General features: G+C 39.0%; 7 non-coding genes across 7 annotated transcripts; all 7 read right to left on the bottom strand.

The window, feature by feature from the left end:
- Positions 1–707: 707 nt before the first annotated feature.
- On the bottom strand, positions 708–780 carry trnak-uuu (transfer RNA lysine (anticodon UUU)). Its single transcript has one exon. It is a non-coding gene; the product is annotated as a tRNA-Lys (tRNA).
- Positions 781–948: 168 nt separating this feature from the next.
- Positions 949–1030, bottom strand: trnas-uga (transfer RNA serine (anticodon UGA)). The gene has a single exon. It is a non-coding gene; the product is annotated as a tRNA-Ser (tRNA).
- A 131-nt stretch (positions 1031–1161) lies between these two features.
- trnal-gag (transfer RNA leucine (anticodon GAG)) lies at positions 1162–1233 on the bottom strand. The gene has a single exon. It is a non-coding gene; the product is annotated as a tRNA-Leu (tRNA).
- A 1346-nt stretch (positions 1234–2579) lies between these two features.
- On the bottom strand, positions 2580–2652 carry trnak-uuu (transfer RNA lysine (anticodon UUU)). The gene has a single exon. It is a non-coding gene; the product is annotated as a tRNA-Lys (tRNA).
- Positions 2653–2820: 168 nt separating this feature from the next.
- On the bottom strand, positions 2821–2902 carry trnas-uga (transfer RNA serine (anticodon UGA)). Its single transcript has one exon. It is a non-coding gene; the product is annotated as a tRNA-Ser (tRNA).
- Positions 2903–3033: 131 nt separating this feature from the next.
- trnah-gug (transfer RNA histidin (anticodon GUG)) lies at positions 3034–3105 on the bottom strand. Its single transcript has one exon. It is a non-coding gene; the product is annotated as a tRNA-His (tRNA).
- A 155-nt stretch (positions 3106–3260) lies between these two features.
- Positions 3261–3342, bottom strand: trnas-uga (transfer RNA serine (anticodon UGA)). Its single transcript has one exon. It is a non-coding gene; the product is annotated as a tRNA-Ser (tRNA).
- Positions 3343–5000: the final 1658 nt, after the last annotated feature.

Genomic DNA, 5000 nt, shown 5'->3' with positions numbered 1-5000 from the left:
AAAATATTCTCAGCTATTTTCAACATTAATAATAATGATAACAATAAAAGTTTTTATTTTTTATTTTTTACAAATTCAGATTGTTAAAAGGATTTCTTAAGGATTGTGTGACTGGAGTAATAATGCAAAAATAAAATTAGTTTGAAAGTCAGCTTTGATTGTTCCTAATAAACTGTTTAACTGCTCCCCCATATTAAATTATATTGTGGGATAATTAAATATATTCTAAATAAACTCCAAACTTAAAATTATATACATTTATTTTGTTCTCACGTTCTTTCTTGTAACACCTCCCTCTCAGTGACAACAGCTGACTGAGCGGCTCTTTATGCAGCTCATTATGCAGGGCTTTGTCTTCTCAGGTGTAAATCATGATAGTTGACGCCTACTCGCATATGACTTTTACCAACAAAAAGTGTCTTAGAAAATTTAAATCAATGTATTGTTTTCTGTAAGTGAGTAAACAAGATGATTTTCACATAATTTACAAAGAAAAATTCTAGGCTACAAGCTCCGGTTCTCAAAAATCCCAGGCACCATTGTTCTTTATGTATTTTTTGGCCTTGTTCATTTAACATTGTTCGTTTGTCACTAACCACAAGGGAGATCCCCTGATCACCGGGAGCAGGAAGGAACACCGTTCCAGTACAGAGTCAGCAGAAGAGATGGACCGTAGTGATAGCAAGGTGAGGCCAAAGAAAGACCTTCGCCCGAACAGGGACTTGAACCCTGGACCCTCAGATTAAAAGTCTGATGCTCTACCGACTGAGCTATCCGGGCTCTTGTCGAGTACTGGCATCTCACCTTTTATATAACAGCAGTTTTACAACAAGCTGCCCAGAAGAGACGCAGGTGTCACGGGATGAAAGCTAGAAGCAGTTAGGACAAAGGACCACAGAAGGCACAATTACCATCACAGAAAGCTAAAGCAACACTGCAAAGCCCTCCCGTAGTCGGCAGGGTTCGAACCTGCGCGGGGAGACCCCAATGGATTTCAAGTCCATCGCCTTAACCTCTCGGCCAAGACTACGTCTAGCGGTAGGCTGCCTGCCCCCTTGTCTGGTGGCTCCCTGCACAGGCCAAGCGTCAAAAACAAAATAGAGAAGAAAGATGAGGTGGTAAAAAAATGTCAACCTTCCCGTACACTCAACGCCAGAGTGTTGCCGCAACCCGGATTCGAACCGGGGTTGCTGCGGCCTCAACGCAGAGTACTAACCACTATACGATCACGGCGTGCCACTGGCTCACCCAAGTTAACCCCTGGAGCCCGAATACCAGAAGCACCAGTTTGACAAAGCTTGACATTTCTACTTTTAAACTAAACAAGTGCTGCCGAAAACAAATATTCTGTGATAAAGTAATCCATATGAAAACAAGGCGATGTCCTTTTTTCACGTCTCCCTTCATTATATCTAATGTGACCACGCCCCCGCGCTGAACGCTCTATTCAGATTCAAACTGAAGCGCGGCTTGAATACGCCCACACAGAAGAAAAAGCAGCCAGACTGTTGTTCAAGTGCTTTTATTTTACTGTTTGCTTCGCGATGAGAGGAATAACACATAATTCACCCCAAAAAGATGTGACGTGGTTGAGGATTTGAGAAATGGATTTCCTCAGAAAAAAAAGAATGAAGCACTTTATTCAGCAGAGATCATAAACATGAGTAAGTCTCTGTATATTTATTTATATACTTTTACTAGTTTTCACATAACGTCTAAACATTTTACTAGTTAGACTTTTTCCAAACTATAATTCTTGACTAAATGTATAATTAAGTTAAATATTATGAAGTTTCAATAACAATATACAAAACTATACCACTCAAAAGCTTGATGTAAATAATATAAATGTAACAAATACATGTAACTGTAACAAATGTAACAAAAAATGGTGTTCTTTTAATTTACCACCCTAAAAAACATGAAAAATATTCTCAGCTATTTTCAACATTAATAATAATGATAACAATAAAAGTTTTTAATTTTTATTTTTTACAAATTCAGATTGTTAAAAGGATTTCTTAAGGATTGTGTGACTGGAGTAATAATGCAAAAATAAAATTAGTTTGAAAGTCAGCTTTGATTGTTCCTAATAAACTGTTTAACTGCTCTCCCATATTAAATTATGTTGTGGGATAATTAAATATATTCTAAATAAACTCCAAACTTAAAATTATATACATTTATTTTGTTCTCACGTTCTTTCTTGTAACACCTCCCTCTCAGTGACAACAGCTGACTGAGCGGCTCTTTATGCAGCTCATTATGCAGGGCTTTGTCTTCTCAGGTGTAAATCATGATAGTTGACGCCTACTCGCATATGACTTTTACCAACAAAAAGTGTCTTAGACAATTTAAATCAATGCATTGTTTTCTGTAAGTGAGTAAACAAGATGATTTTCACATAATTTACAAAGAAAAATTCTTTTTTGGCCTTGTTCATTTAACATTGTTCGTTTGTCACTAACCACAAGGGAGATCCCCTGATCACCGGGAGCAGGAAGGAACACCGTTCCAGTACAGAGTCAGCAGAAGAGATGGACCGTAGTGATAGCAAGGTGAGGCCAAAGAAAGACCTTCGCCCGAACAGGGACTTGAACCCTGGACCCTCAGATTAAAAGTCTGATGCTCTACCGACTGAGCTATCCGGGCTCTTGTCGAGTATTGGCATCTCACCTTTTATATAACAGCAGTTTTACAACAAGCTGCCCAGAAGAGACGCAGGTGTCACGGGATGAAAGCTAGAAGCAGTTAGGACAAAGGACCACAGAAGGCACAATTACCATCACAGAAAGCTAAAGCAACACTGCAAAGCCCTCCCGTAGTCGGCAGGGTTCGAACCTGCGCGGGGAGACCCCAATGGATTTCAAGTCCATCGCCTTAACCTCTCGGCCACGACTACGTCTAGCGGTAGGCTGCCTGCCCCCTTGTCTGGTGGCTCCCTGCACAGGCCAAGCGTCAAAAACAAAATAGAGAAGAAAGATGAGGTGGTAAAAAAATGTCAACCTTCCCGTACACTCAACGCCAGAGTGTTGCCGTGACCCGGATTCGAACCGGGGTTGCTGCGGCCACAACGCAGAGTACTAACCACTATACGATCACGGCGTGCCAATGGCTCACCCAAGTTAACCCCTGGAGCCCGAATACCAGAAGCACCAGCGGCGTGTTGGTCCATCGAAGAGGGACAGGACATTTCGCAAATCAGTGGGAGGACCTTGAAAAATTCATGGACGCTTTTCCTCGTGGCCTTCAGCAAACAGCGTAGTCGGCAGGATTCTAACCTGCGCGGGGAGACCCCAATGGATTTCAAGTCCATCGCCTTAACCACTCGGCCACGACTACAAGAACAAACCAGCTTCTGCTCAGTTTGTGTGCAACACTGCTGCCTGACCTACTTGCAAACAACCCAGCTCAGTCAGCAAGCTGACTGTAACCCAATAAAGGGTTTCCTTTTTTGGATACAGAAAATAATAACAACAAAACTTTGTGCACTTATAAAATAAAGATAACAAACAAGATGTGCTGTCTGCAGCCTTTGTCTGCGCTGATCTTCATTTACAAACACGTCATTAAAATGAGCCTCTAACTCTGTGAATACTCAACGAAGAGACATGAGAGAGATATCTATAGAAAGCTTGACATTTCTACTTTTAAACTAAACAAGTGCTGCCGAAAACAAATATTCTGTGATAAAGTAATCCATATGAAAACAAGGCGATGTCCTTTTTTCACGTCTCCCTTCATTATATCTAATGTGACCACGCCCCCGCGCTGAACGCTCTATTCAGATTCAAACTGAAGCGCGGCTTGAATACGCCCACACAGAAGAAAAAGCAGCCAGACTGTTGTTCAAGTGCTTTTATTTTACTGTTTGCTTCGCGATGAGAGGAATAACACTTAATTCACCCCAAAAAGATGTGACGTGGTTGAGGATTTGAGAAATGGATTTCCTCAGAAAATAAAGAATGAAGCATTTTATTCAGCAGAGATCATAAACATGAGTAAGTCTCTTTATATTTATTTATATACTTTTACTAGTTTTCACATAACGTCTAAACATTTTACTAGTTAGACTTTTTCCAAACTATAATTCTTGACTAAATGTATAATTAAGTTAAATATTATGAAGTTTCAATAACAATATACAAAACTATACCACTCAAAAGCTTGATGTAAATAATATAAATGTAACAAATACATGTAACTGTAACAAATGTAACAAAAAATGGTGTTCTTTTAATTTACCACCCTAAAAAACATGAAAAATATTCTCAGCTATTTTCAACATTAATAATAATGATAACAATAAAAGTTTTTATTTTTTATTTTTTACAAATTCAGATTGTTAAAAGGATTTCTTAAGGATTGTGTGACTGGAGTAATAATGCAAAAATAAAATTAGTTTGAAAGTCAGCTTTGATTGTTCCTAATAAACTGTTTAACTGCTCCCCCATATTAAATTATATTGTGGGATAATTAAATATATTCTAAATAAACTCCAAACTTAAAATTATATACATTTATTTTGTTCTCACGTTCTTTCTTGTAACACCTCCCTCTCAGTGACAACAGCTGACTGAGCGGCTCTTTATGCAGCTCATTATGCAGGGCTTTGTCTTCTCAGGTGTAAATCATGATAGTTGACGCCTACTCGCATATGACTTTTACCAACAAAAAGTGTCTTAGAAAATTTAAATCAATGTATTGTTTTCTGTAAGTGAGTAAACAAGATGATTTTCACATAATTTACAAAGAAAAATTCTAGGCTACAAGCTCCGGTTCTCAAAAATCCCAGGCACCATTGTTCTTTATGTATTTTTTGGCCTTGTTCATTTAACATTGTTCGTTTGTCACTAACCACAAGGGAGATCCCCTGATCACCGGGAGCAGGAAGGAACACCGTTCCAGTACAGAGTCAGCAGAAGAGATGGACCGTAGTGATAGCAAGGTGAGGCCAAAGAAAGACCTTCGCCCGAACAGGGACTTGAACCCTAGATACT

This window comes from Carassius gibelio, chromosome A20 (assembly GCF_023724105.1).
Source record: "Carassius gibelio isolate Cgi1373 ecotype wild population from Czech Republic chromosome A20, carGib1.2-hapl.c, whole genome shotgun sequence".
Lineage (NCBI taxonomy): Eukaryota > Metazoa > Chordata > Actinopteri > Cypriniformes > Cyprinidae > Carassius > Carassius gibelio.
The sequence above is the reverse complement of the archived record's forward strand: the minus strand, read 5'-3'. Positions and strand labels throughout refer to the sequence as shown.